General features: G+C 48.1%; 1 protein-coding gene across 14 annotated transcripts in view; it reads left to right on the top strand.

Moving 5' to 3' along the window:
* KIAA1217 (KIAA1217 ortholog) overlaps positions 1-14,171 on the top strand; it is a 687,185-nt gene that overhangs the window by 599,631 nt on the left and 73,383 nt on the right. The window contains exon 1 of one of the 14 annotated variants that reach the window (XM_058297844.2): positions 6,701-7,014. The exons of the other annotated variants lie outside the window; for them this stretch is intronic. The gene's annotated coding sequence lies outside the window, so the exon portion shown is untranslated. Of the gene's footprint in view, positions 1-6,700; positions 7,015-14,171 lie in introns of those variants that run through there. 14 annotated transcript variants of the gene reach the window in all.

Genomic DNA, 14,171 nt, shown 5'->3' with positions numbered 1-14,171 from the left:
AGCTGGCCCATGCAGTGCTGATGCACACAAGGAGTGCCGTGCCACGCAGGGGTGTCCCCGTGTAGGGGAGCCCCACACGCAAGGAGTGCGCCCTGTAAGGAGAGCCGCCCAGCGCGAAAGAAAGTGCAGCCTGCCCAGGAATGGTGCCGCACACACGGAGAGCTGACACAGCAAGATGACACAACCAAAAGAAACACAGATTCCCATGCCGCTGATAAGGACAGAAGCAGTCACAGAAGAACACACAGGGAATGGACACAGAGAGCAGACAACTGAGGGGGAGAAGGGGAGCGAAATAAATAAATAAATCTTAAAAAAAAAAAGCTAGAGGGGGAAGCGGCTGTGGGTCCATCAGTTGGGCTCCCGCCTACCATATGGGAGGCCCTGGGTTCACGTACCGGGGCCTCCTTGTAAAGGCAAAGTTGGCCCTTGCGTCATGGAGAGCTGAGCACCCATGCACTGCGGAGGGCTAATGGCCCATGCGCTGCGGAGAGCTGGTACAGCAAGATGACACAGCAAAGGGAGACTAGCAGACACAGAAAAATTACACAGCGAATGGACACAGAGAAGAGACAGCAAAGAATGGAACAAGCTGCAAGGGGGGGAGGAAATAAATAAATAACTCTTTTTTTTTAAACCCAGCTAGAAGTAGTTCGGGTACCAAGGGAAGTGCCCCTGCCTGCCTCTCTGCGCGGCTCTGCCAGCAGTTGGTCACTCGGTCCCCCTTCACGGATTCCAGACACGAGAAGACGGATGCGTCCTTCCCTCTCGCCTTTCGGCACTGGGCTTGGGGTCCCCTCTCCTTCCTCTCGGGAGGTGCCTCTGTTGCAGTTGCAGGAAGGACGTCCTGTTGCTCGGGGTGGGGAACAGAGAGCAGCCGGCGTCCTGGGGGCCACGGCAGGCTGCGGGTGCTCCGGGAGCTGCGCGCCGCCGCGTGTGGCCGCCGAGGACCTGCCTGGTGGCTCAGGTGAGCCCGTTCCTGCAGCCTGCACCTGCAGGCGTCCTGTGCCAGCCTGGGACGGACCCCGGCCGGCCACCCGTGGCCACCAAGCAGGTGGATCCAGAGAGGCTCCGCAGCGGCAGCCCTGGAGCCTCGCCGTGGCCTCGGGGCCGATGACGTTATTATCTTGCCTTTGAAAGGAAAACGAGCAGCTCTGTCTAAGAACAGGCTGCGAGACAGTTTCCTGGTGGCCGTGGTGGAGCACAGGAAGCACGTTAGGCAACACACAGCGGCTCCGACGCCAGGGGACCCCGGGGCGCGTGTCCCCAGGCTTGGTGGAGAAAACGTGCGCCTGGCTGTTCCTTGAGCGTCTGTCTTCCTGACGGGGGTCTGTCTGGTGAGACGTGTGGTTGTCTGCTGGATCCGAGCTTCCGGGGCTTTCCAGGTGGGTGCCAATCACGTGGTGTTTGGGTCATTAGGGTCGACAGTGGCGTGGATAAGTCAGGTCCCAAAGGACGGAGCTTACCGTGGGAAATGGGCCCTTTGCAAAAGTTATCTAAGTCCTCGCAGGGTTTTCAGTTCACAGATGTGCAACCCAAAGATCAGCCACTTCACCGACGGGAACCCGTGCCGTCGTCAGCTCTCAGGCTTCCCGCCAGGATGGGTGTGTGTGTATGTGGGGGGGGGGTTATTAGGGGATTTAATATAGGAATTGGCTCACATGACGGTGGGGATTGCAAGTCCAGAATGTAGGGCAGGCTGAAAGTTGGAAACTCGGTGAAGATGACATTGAATTCCCCAGGAAGAGCCACAAGCTGGGAACTCTGATGAAGGTGACAGTAAATTCCCCAGGAGAAGCTGGCCGGCTGAAGAGGAGACAGATATTCTTCTTTCAGACTGCTAAAACCCTCCATCGTCACTTTAAGGTCTCAAACTAATTGGATGAGGAGACTTTTCTCATTGCTGAAGACAATCTCCTTTGCTGATTGTAGATGCAATTAGCCATAGATGCAGCCAACTGACTGATGACTTAAGTCCATCTATAAAACCCTCACAGCAAAAACCAGGCCTTTGCTTACTTGACCAAACCACTGGACATCACCACCTGGGAAAGCTGACACATGAATTTACCCATCTCTGTATCTTTGTGGATGGCCGTTGACATTCTGTATCAAGCTCTGCCTTCTCTGGCATTCAAGACCCAAATGTTCACCTTCCAAGCAGTTACGTTCACATGGACATTCTTCCAGTGTTTCACTTGTATCATGATGAAAAAACTCCAAGTCTTTTTTCTTGGTTTTCCTCCGCCTTTATTCTCTTCATGAGTGATGGAGTGGCTGTAACGTGTGTGTGAGCACGTGTGTGTTGATGGCTGGAAGAGGAGGGATTTCAAAGTCGAGTTAGCAGTGATTCTTCTCTTGCCTAATTTCCTGTTCTTCAGCCCCGCCAATCACTTGCCAGATGAGTCCAGTTCCCGTCTTCCCAGCCTCGTACAGATGATTCCTCAGAATCCCCCGTACCACTGCTCTCACAAGGGCTCTTTTCAGCATTTGCAAAAGTAATTTCCTTTCATTCCCAGGACAAAAGCTTGATACAGGGATTGGTATCTCCCCCCATATCTCCAGCTAATGAAACAGTGGGTTAGGGATGTTAAGAAATTTGCCCAAGGCCACACAGCTAACAGGAAGCAGAGATTCGAACCAGGCACCTGCTCCAGATCCGACTCTTGGCTCCAGCTGTTGTGCGGCTGCAGTTCGAGCATTCCTTTCTCTACCCGTGGGTGGTTGTGCACCAGCCTCCCCAGCTCTTCGGGCTGCTGTCTGACACCCACCACCCAGGCCAGCGCCCTCAGCCCGGCCGGGTAGCAGGGACCCCGAGGGATCCCATCTCCACCCCAGCACAGGCAGAGCCACCTCGCAGTTCCCGCTCGCCCCATGCGCTCCCCTCCTCTGTTCCAAGTATCTGAAATGCCCGCTCCCACCCCACTACCAACCTTTCAGATTTCTACCCATCAAACCGTCTCAGGACATAGCCCGATTTCCTCAGCAAACTGCTGGCATGGAGAAAGGGCGGGAGGGGCACCGGTACGTTTCCCCGTTCCCTTCTCTACTGTAACAATCGTATGTAGACCCTGATTTGGAGAAACCAACTGTGGATACACATCTTTGAAACTATTCGGGAAATTGGAACATGTGTTAGGAATCAGACGATATTAAGGGATGATCAGTAATTCAGATGGGTATAAGAATAACTTGGAGATTTTATTTTTGAAAAAGGATACAGATTAAAGTATTTACAGGTTAAATGACACAATGAATGGGACTTGCTGTAAAATATTCCAGGCACCTCCCCCCCAAAAAAATGGGGGTAGAGCAACAAAATCTGCCATTGGCACAATGTTGAAAAATGCCCACATTTATCATACTATTTTCTCTACTTTTTTTGTTCATGTTTGAAAATTTCCATGATGAATTGCTAAAAAATAAAAACTTGCCTTTTAAGGCCGAAATGAAAGCCTAATGCTATGCCAGAATTAATCTCTCATTTGCGTAGACATCACGCCTTCTCGTTGTGTTAAAATCACTTAGGATTGTGTTCCCTTCATCCACAAGACTAAAGTTCTTCTAAGGCAGAAACCACAGCATGTTCCTCTTTGGAGCCCTCAGAATACCAGTTGTGGCATGTTACCCAGGCTAAGTGTGGAATAAACATTTGTTAAATGGAATGCACTGAGTACTATAATGATAGGGCTACACACACACTATTATTCATTTTCTGTCATTAATGAGGACCTACCATAAAAATATCTCTCTGTTCCCATCACCAGAAATAGTTGTGTTCTCCTGATTTATTTTTATCATTTGGACACTGTGAGTCTTGTAACTGATCATTTTCCCTCATTGTGTTGCTCCCCTAAAACTTAGAATTCAATGTGTGGCACCCACAGCAAGTGTACAGGAATGGTGGCATGTGTGCTGGGACCAGTTTTCGCTCCTGGGCTCTCTTTTGAGTTTTCTTCCTTTCATCTTCCTTTCGTCCTGCATTCCACGTTGACTTATTTTTAAAATTTTATTTGGCAAAATTGTAGGCATTTATATGGGAACTCTATTAATTTCTGTCTGTAATCTGCCAAGATAAGCTATAAATAGTGCTCACTCCATCCCGCAGTGGTTCTGGGTGGAAGCTGATGGCCCTTTTGAGTGCCTGCAGAGTGGGCCATGGGCTAAGGGTTTCCATCTGTTACTTATGTTAACTGCCACCTCTGCAGCTCTGCAGGTCAACTGGCCCCATTTTCATAGATGATAAAACTGAGACCCGAACGTCTTTCCCAAGGCCACAAAGCTGCTAAATGTCAGAGATCAAATTTCTGTCCAGTTCTGTCCAACTTTGTATTCAGCCCAGTGCCTCCCTTCCTTGATATTTCCATCTCAGTGTTGCAGGTTTTGAGAACACCTGAAGTGCCCTTTATTCCTATTTGTCTTGCTTCTTCACCTTATTATGAGTCTATTTCATGACATCTTTCTATATTTAACTTTGTTCCATTCTGCCCTCTTCTGACTGAGGAGTCCCCCATGAGGAAACACAAGTAAGTAGTATCCCCATTTAATGTGTTTGTCGCACAGGCTGTGCCACACTGCTCCTTTTTTCCTTTTTACCACTGGGCTGCATTCTGGTTGGGAAGAAGGGTTTGAGATATTGTGGGAGGAAATGATCCCAGAGAAATGGAAGTGAGAGAAACCACTCCTAGCTAGTTTCCTTTCATCTGCTCAAGCCCTGCCGTGACCCAGCCCTGCTGTCCCCGCCACTCTCACGGTGACAGCAAACTTGATAACTGACATGCCCGTTCTGTGCCAGGATTTCCACTACTGCCCAGAGGACAAGGAATTCCCACCACCCCCCTGCTGCAGATGTGGAAACTGAGGCTTGGAGAGGTTAGCGAACGTGCTCAAAGCCTCAGGGACAGCTGGGGTAGCATCCTCTCCCACACGGTGGCATTCATCACCCGTGTCCAAGGGGGACTCTCGACCATTTTTTTTTTTTTAAGATTTATTTTTTATTTATATCTTTCACCCCGGTTATCTGCTCTCTGTGTCCATTCGCTGTGTGTTCTTCTGTGACCACTTCTATCCTTATCAGCGGCACCGGGAATCTGTGTCTCTTTTTGTTGCATCATCTTGCTGTGTCAGCTCTCCTTGTGTGCGGCGCCATTCCTGGGCAGGCTGCACTTTCTTTCGCGCTGGGCGGCTCTCCTTAAGGGGCGCACTCCTTGAGCCGTGGGGCTCCCCTATGCGGGGAGACCCCTGCGTGGCAGGGCACTCCTTGAGTGCATCAGCACCGCGCATGGGCCAGGAGGCCCGGGGTTTAAACCTGGACCTCCCAGGGGCAGGTGGACGCTCTAGCCATTGGGCCAAATCCGCTTCCCTCTCCACTTTTGACCACCCGGCTCTAAAAGCCACTCTCCTTGTAATCCCCCCCCCACCCCACCCCGCCTTGTCTCTGGGTCCGCCCACACCCCTTCTCCAATCTTCCGTGCCACATCCCCTTTCCTCCCTCTTAGCGCCACCGCCCCTCAGCTAGAGGTGCACACTTCCTGAGCTCTCTCAAGCTCACGGCCTCTGGGCTGCAGGCGCTGGTTCCTTTCCGGGCACCTCCAGGCCACCCAGAGTCCCATCAGGTGTCAGTTTGGCCAGGTGCTCCCTGCAGGGCTTTCATTGGAGGCCTCATCTGCGCCGAGCAGGACAATCCTCTGTAAATGTAGGCGTTTGAGGTCAACAGCACATTCTGTAGTTTATCACAGGGCGATGAACAATGAAGAAAAAATTCAGACATCAGATTAAGTGATTGTCAGAAATGCGCCCAAATCTGCCTTTCTTCAAACTGAGTTTTCAGGAGTTAAGTCCGTGTAAGGTAGAAAGTAAGCTAATCTCTGGGTAACAAATCCAAACAGGAGAGCCTTTGCTTCCCCGTGTCTCTCCCTCGTGGGCCAGTCTTGCTTTTAGATTGAGTTGGTAGCCAGTATCTCACATCCCTCCAACCTATGTAAAATCGGGGTGGTGATTCCAGAGCGGCCAAGCCTGCGCCCTTATGGCAAAGATTCACTGGTTCCCTCCCCCGGCCAATGTGACTGTCTCTCCTCTGTCCATTCTCGTGCATGATTGTGCAGATAAACCAGAGCAAGCTGGTCACGCAGCCCTCCCGCCCGGAGGGAGAAAGTCAGACAGTGAATAATCCACAAGGATGTCCACATCGCCACCCTTTCACATTCGTTGCATTCCACGCGCAATCCTTGCCAGCGTGGTTTTATTGGCTTGAGTTCACACCCTGGAGCTCCCGTAGGACTGATGTACCTAATTAGGTCCCTTTTACGTGACAGGCAAAAAAAAGAGGGTTCTATTGCAACTGATGAGGAATTGCCCTTATTTCAGTGATTAGCTGTGCAAACACATGTTAATACAGTGCTCTCCAGAAGGTGGTAGCTGTTTTCTCCCTCCCTCTCTGCTTCCAGTTACAAAGTCTGACTTTTTTAAGAAGCAGGAAAGGTGATCTCTCCACATGGGAGGTGTGGCTTACCCGTGATACCATCTCATCTTCCCTGCTGCTGTGCTGCTTGCTTTTCCCTGCTTTTTTTTTTTTTTGTCATTGAGAGGTTATGACAACATGAGCCATATTGTATTTATAAACATCACGTGTTTCCTTGATACGGTTTGCAAGTGTCTGCCAAACCGAACACATGGAAGAAACATTTCTCGTTAGCTCAGCATTGGTTTGAGTTAAGCTGATTTCCGGGACAGGAAAAATGCCTTCCTACTCATATTTAACTTTCATGGAGTAGAAACAAAACCTCTGAGTGTCCATGAAATAGTTTTAACAAGGGCGGATGCTGCTTCTTTAAACCACATATTTTGACTAAAAGCTTCCTTCTGTTAAAAAAAAAAAAAAAGAAAAAGCCAAGCCCTGCATTTAGTCCCTGTAGAGACAGGGAGAGCTGGAAGCATTCAAGAGATGGGGAGTTTCAAGATCTCCACAAGTCTAGAAAGTTTCTTCTAGAAAGAGAGGTTCCCAGAAGATGTAAGGTAAGAACTGTACCTTGATAACAAAATGTAATTTTCAGGATTTTTTCCCCATGGATGGCACATTGACATTCAACTGAATTTCAAGTCTTCTGTCTTCAAATTCAATTCAATACGAAATTAAAATGTCATGGTTTTGTTTTAACTTCTTGCGCTCTGCTTAGAAGAAAACTTCTTTGTTATTAGAATTAGTGTTTGTTTTTAAATCCGCTTAAATTACCCTGGGCTGTCTCAGATCTGTAAATCGCATGATCTAGCTTCTGTTTAACCTTATAATTTAGAAAAGGATTTAGTGTCAACATTGTTTGCAAATACAGAGCTTGTTGATTTATGTGTTTCTTGACAGTTTTCAATGTTTTCACCAAGACGTCTACGCCTATTCAGCTTCTGAGACAACTGTAGAAAATTTGAAGGCGTGCTACAAATGGGCTGAAATTAGTATGTGTCCTTCAGTATTCTAGGGTAAACAGTTGGCAGGTTTTTTTCTTGTGAAAATCACTTTAAATTTTAAAATAAAAATATCGCCTTTTATGTTGCATTTGAAAATGCTTTTAAAAATAGATATCAATTCGAGCCTCAAAAATAACGTTACAACTAATACTTCCATGGTTTCAAAGTAACAGAAGCCTGTTACGTCAGCTTGAATCAGTCCTAGACAAGAATGAGCTTTATCTGAGATAACACTTTTGTTTTAGGCTTGCAAAAGGCAAATCACAATATTTTGCATTCATTCCTGGGAAAGGCGTTTAAGAAGGGTGTCCTTTTAAGTTAAGACGATCTCTTTCCTTTTGAAGGTACGTGCATGCAGAGATCCATCTCCCTATCGATACCATTTTTCTCCATTTTTGTAGATGAGTTTATGTGCATGAGAAGTTTTCTACTGGTGTGTCCTAAATAATATATTTTAATTCATTTAGTCATCATCATGCCTCTTTGGCATGTTATACCCATTTCAAGATTGGAAAACAGAGGCCAAGCGAGAAGTTACAAGATCACACACTAGCAAGGAGCAAAGCTGGAATTCAATCCCAGGCCAGCGGGCTCCAAAGTCCTTCCTTTTAAATCCTGGCCTGTGCACCTCACTAAGTGTTCCAGGCTGCAGTCCCATACAGCTTATCTTAAAAACAATAATAGATTAGATAGGTATGTAAATGTTGATGATACATAGATGTAATTAGATCAAACGGCATACCGAAAGTAGCAAAACAATAATAGTTGGTGAATCTGAGTATCTGCTTGGGGGGTGCATTGTTTCTGTGTTACTTTTGCAATTTTCCATTAAGTTTGAAATTATTTCACAATAAAATGTGTAGCTACTAATAATAACAACCATTATTTAGCTCAAGATAAACCATTTTGTGCAGTTTTGGAATTTCGTTTTAAATCCTTAACATCCACGGGCTAAGAGCAGACAGCCGGGCTGTGCAGGGACTGGGTACAAATTCCTCACAACGAAGTGGACAGTGTGGGGACAGTGAGAAGCAATTGGGATAAGCTACTCTTTCCTCTTGGATGCAGAAACCTTGCCTGCCTTCTTGCTGCGGGTGCTCTGTCACACCCTAAGCCGGCAATAGGCAGGCTTGATCAGGAAGTGCCCTGGAATGGGGCCGCGGGGCCTGTGCGCTCACCTGTACGCTCACCTGCGCACTTACCTGCGCACTTACCTGGGGGCGCAGCCATTGAGAAGAGGGACAGGCAGGCTGAGGGCTGAGGGCTCCGGAGCCTGGCAGCCGGCTGGCCCTCCTCCGGCCCAGGCCGCTGTCCCCACCCGCTCCTGACGCCCACGGCCTTCACTCCGCTGCGGAAATGTGCTGGTGATTCGTGACGCACAGCAGGTGCTGCCACCCGCGTCGTGGGCAGGGAAGGCGGCCGCGCGCGGCCATGCAGCAGGGGCGCCCCGGGCTCGAGGCGGCTGGCTTCCCGCCGCCCCACGGCCCAAACACCCCGACTGGGTCCACACCCACACGACTGGGTGGGTGGGGACCTGCGCCCCTCCTCCGGCAGCAGGTGCTAGGGGAGCACCCAGGCGTCCCTGCGCCGTAGCAGGCACGCGCACTGGAGGTTTGCGCCAGGCCCCTGTGCCCTGCGGTATCCGCGCCTCCTCCCTTTTCTTTGCTCTCCTGGATCTAGATGTGAGTGGAGACTGCCTTTGACGGGAGCACGTGTCCTTGTCACTTGAAGCTGGACCGCTGCAGGAGCGCGTGTCCTTGTCACTTGAGGCTGGACCCATGCACCTGCCTGCTGTTCTCCTTGGCTTGGCTTCCCTGGTCGCCTTGGCGGACCCCCGCCAGGGCAGCCCAGCCTACCCCAGCTCGCTCCCCTGCCTCGCTGGGGCAAAGACCCCACCCAGGAGTGGGCTTCCAAGCCATCGGTCTTTTTTTCATGCATTTTCCAAAATTTCTCAGATGACCATGTGCTGCTTTATATCGGGAACAACAAAAAATAAAAAATGGCCATCCATTTTTCAGTGCAGAAGAAATGTTTTTAAGCCACACCACCTGCCTCTCCGCCCCCTTGCCTATAGGTGGTGGGCGACCTCTGTGCTTGCCTGTAATTTGTAGGCGTGGCCCCTCGCCAGCGCTCGAGGAACTCGAGCCAGCTACTTTCGATTTACAGCTGGGTACCACCCCAAGAAACAGGCCTAGCTGATGGGGAATCGCAGCATTTGAGGGGTGGGACGAGGGTCTTAGGCGCCATCTCCTGTAACCCATCCACTCGACAGCTGAGACTCCAGAGACCTGGAATGGCTGGAAGTGCCAAAAGTCAGGCGGGAGCCCAAGCCACGCGCCCTCCCTCCCCTGCCCACGCCTTGTCCGTGTTCAGTGCTATCTGGGGTATGCGCTCTCCTCTGGATCATTGGTTTTTCCCTCGGTTCATAACCGTATGTCTGACTTCTGTGATCCACCTGCGTTGCCACTGAATAAAGCCATGCCGCTGTTAGCCTTAAAGCAGCTGCCCACCGGAGTATCTTCCTGAGAAAGAACCAGAAACCCTGGCTGGGGCCAAGCTCATTCCAATCGAAAATGCATGGGCCAGGACCAAGAGGGAATGGACCTTGAGTTAACCAGATTTACGTTATCCAGTATTTTTATTAAAGAATAGGCCAACACGGTGCCTAAAAAAGACAGCTGATTCCAATTATAAAAGTTTGAAGAAAATGATATTGGCTTTGTAAACTTGTGTGGTGGCATAGCAATGTTGTTGAGAGGTGGCCTCTTCTGAAGCAAAGAGCTCCTACAGTGACTGTATTTGAAACTTTAATTTACTACTTAAGCCATTTTCAAGGTTTTTTTTGGGCAGCACATAGGAAAATGGTTTTTCGGTTCTGTTTTGTTTTTTGGCAGTACCAATGATTGAACCTGGGACCTCATAGGTGGGAGGCAGGTGCTCAACCACTGAGCTACATCCACTCACCAAAATAGATTTTTAAAATGTTAATAATTACATAATATTATTTTTAAAGAGTTTTGGAAAGATAAACACAAAGAACCTGAGATCTAATGAATATTATTGCAAGTGAATATTATTACAACTAAGTTTTTTTAAAAGTTCATTTAAAATTGATTTTAAGAAAAGGATTAAATAAGTAAACGTACGGCTGATGTGAGGACACAGCCAACATGATGACAGGGGCTTGGAGACGACCGAGATCTTACAGCAAAACTCAAGACAGGGGGCTGGCGGAGGGAGAATGAGTAAAACTTCATTAATGATTCTATTGTTGGAAAAAATGAAGCATTGTGATGTCAGAATCAAACCTAATTCCGTTTTTGTCTTGTTTTGTTTTGAATGCTTTCTGGAGACCCTCAGCATCTCCTTATCTAGAACAAAAGGAAAGCTGTTCCTCAAGGCATTTTTGTGCAGACCTGTGCAGCCCCCAGAAAAGAGGTGTGAGGTCTAAGCTAGAGGCCTCTTCCCTGACCAGGCAGCACTGACTCACCCCAGATTCCTGAAATACTGAAAACACAGTTGCCTCCGTGGGTTTTTTCCTTTTCTTTTCTTGTCCTGCAAAACCAACAGTCATGCTTTCATTGTCTGAGTTCACTCTTTGAACTTGTTCTTTTTCATCTTCCTGTGGCATCATAAACCGAACAACAAGCAGACATCTCCATGTCAGGGAGGGGGTCATTCAGAAGTAGAAGGCACTTCTACTTCGAAACATTTTCACAACTCGAAAGCAACCATGTAGCCGGCGGGGTCTCCCGGCTTCACCTGAGCATCAGGTGCTTTCTCTTCCAAGGAGGTGGGCCTCAGCCTAGAACATTTAGCAGATGGTTGTTGACCCTTGAAGTTGGAATTGAGGGAAAATTCTGGGTACATATCCACAAAGTAGATACCATTTTTGTGTTGCCTTTTAAAGCCAATCTAAAAATATATTTCCTCGCAGCTGTGTAACTGCAAAACAAAAAAGCCGCTTCACTGCAGCACAAATTACTCACCAGATATCTCCAGGGTTCAGACCTTAATGCTTGAGAAATTTGCTGCAGATTTTACTGTGTATATTTAGACCAAGGAGCCGATTAGTTTGCTTAGCTTGCGAACTGGGAGAACTTGGGCACTCTCATGAAAATGAAAAATGTGGCACTGTTGGCAACCTAAGGCTATAATTATGTTAATCTGACCACTTTAAGACTGAAATATATTGTTTTAAAATGTTTCTGTATTTTTATTATTCATAACAGTGATCTGAAGAAATTCCATCGAAATGCTAATAATTTCTACCCAGTATTACTTTGTGACTAGTGCAGAAAAAAAAGTCAAATTGTGGAATTTAGTATTTTTAATTTTGGCAGAGAAGCTTTATATGGTTATGTACTCGTATATACACAAAGTATCTTAATAATAAAACAACTCTCAGAATATATTCTATTTTAAATATAGATAACAGCAAATACACGCACAGAGTCTTCGAAGCATATTTCTTCAGTAACAAAATGGCTCTACATTTGCATTAAGTCATCAAACTTTGCTATACCAGAAATTAAAAGGGTCAGAAATTATTTTTGAGCAATATCCAAGATGTATGTTTTTCTCTCAAGAACTCAAGAACCAAGGCACCCAGAACCCCTGTTCCAAACCAGCCCCTGAAGGGCACGAGGTGGTGCCGCCGCGAGGCCAAAGAGCGCCCTGGCGTTTAGTTAGGCATGAGCCTTGTTGGGATAGTGGCCGTGGGGACTCGCTGGTGGCAGCCAGTCAAAGAACGAATGAAGTTAGTGCTCCACAAAGAGGTGAGAGAATGAGGGAAATAGAGGAGGGGGACAGAACAGGGACAGGCCATAGCGTCTGAGAACCCCTTCTGCTGGGATCACGCAAAGCGTACGTGTGGGGTCTGGTGGTGTTTTCACTACCCTGTTAGGAGGGACATTTACCAAGGATGCGTACTGCTTTGGGAAGATGACAGTTTAGATACCGTCTGTGCATGCACTCCTCTCTGGGGAGGGTTGTTAACCTTTAACTTAGGTCAGGGGGCCCAGCTCCCCACAACCCCATTGTATTAGTCAGCCAAAGGGGCACTGATGCAAAAGACCAGAAATTGGCTGGTTTTTATAAAGCGTATTTATTTGGGGTAGGAGCTTACAGATACCAGGCCATAAAGCATAAGTTACTTCCCTCACCAAAGTCCATTTGGAGCAAGGTGGCTGCCGACGTCTGCCAGGTTCAGCTTCCTGGGTGCCTACATTCCTGGGGCTGGCTTTTCTCTGGGTTCAGGGTTCCTCTCTTCCTGGGTCTGGCTTCTCTCTCCTCTGCGTGCTCACTTCCCGGGGCTCCAACTTAAGTCTTCAGCATCAAACTCCAATATGAGAAAACCCTCGGCTCTGCTCTTCGCCTTGCCGTTTATCTGACAGTCCCCACCCACCAAGGGGTGGAGACTCAACGCCCTAATCATAACTCGGTCATGCCCAGGTACAGCTCAGATTACAAGCATAATCCAATATTTCCTTTTTGGAATTCATCAGTGATATTAAACTGCTACACCCACTGTCACTGAACATGTGGGAAAGAACCAGAATGGATAATAGAGTTGGAATTCTGATAGCATCCAAAAACTTGTCTTGTGCTCATTGGTTCCGCCTCCTCACCAACCAAAACGTTTTTTCTGGCCACAAGCTAGTGATGACATGGATTCTCTTTTCATTTCCCATGAGAGCTACTCCTGGGTATTAGGATAGGACAGGAAGGAGAGGGATCCAAAGCTGAGGCATGGGCGGTTGCCCTTCTCATACTACAGATAATTGGAACTGGAATTTACTTGCAGCTGATGAGCTCCCTGGAGTATAACTGCACAGTGTCCTTCCATTCGCTGCTCTCAGAATCTCCGTTCTGTGCTGAGTTCTCGTATCCCAAAAAGAGAAGGCCGTGCTCGTCACCCTCCTCTGAATGTAGTTCAGAGTTTCTGAGCCATCCTATTCGTTTTGCTCTGCCTCTCCGTTCCTTGACTGGCTCCGTGAATGTGTCGGTGATGTTAATAATAATGCATGTTAATCGCTCTTTTCTGCGTGCAAAGCACTGTAACAGAATTTAGCTCGTGACCCTTCGCGGCACCAGGAGCTCAGTACGGATGGTTTCCTGTACTTTCTTAGCAGCAGAATCAGGCACTCAAGTCCACAGGCACAGAAGTAAGCTCACAACCCAGAGGAAGGATTCTCTGGAGAAACCAAGTCTCGTAGTTCATAGCCCAGTGCTGGTCCCACCACACTCCACTTGCATGGGATGATGGAGTACTGATTGGTGAAAGTGATTCAAACCTTTTTTTCCCCCAATTTTGGAAAACAAACCTGTATCCTTCAGTACACTGTAGAAGTTGAGAGTTGAGAGTCATCAAAATTGGCCAAAGTTTTGCTGCCCTGACTTTAAGAAACCCTTTACACTCCTCTGTCTGCTTATCGATCCATATCTTCCTTTCCTTTCTGGAAGTTTTGCCCCGTCTTGCTTTTCAGAGAGGAGGAGAGAGCTTAATCGTGGTAAGAGAAAAGGTAGCAAGGAAAAGAGCTCCAGAGGTCGGGGTGGGCACTGGGGCGATGGGCTGCGTGCGGTTCATCAGGAGCTCGTTGCTCTCTGATGTGCGCTCGAAGCCCCAGGTGCTCGTCATGAACTTGAGCCGCCCTTCCTGGCCTACGAAGCAGGGTCCCCCATGCCTCACCCCCCATGCCTCACCTCCC

This window comes from Dasypus novemcinctus, chromosome 5 (assembly GCF_030445035.2).
Source record: "Dasypus novemcinctus isolate mDasNov1 chromosome 5, mDasNov1.1.hap2, whole genome shotgun sequence".
Lineage (NCBI taxonomy): Eukaryota > Metazoa > Chordata > Mammalia > Cingulata > Dasypodidae > Dasypus > Dasypus novemcinctus.
Note: the sequence above shows the minus strand (reverse complement) of the source record. Positions and strands in the feature narration are given on the sequence as shown.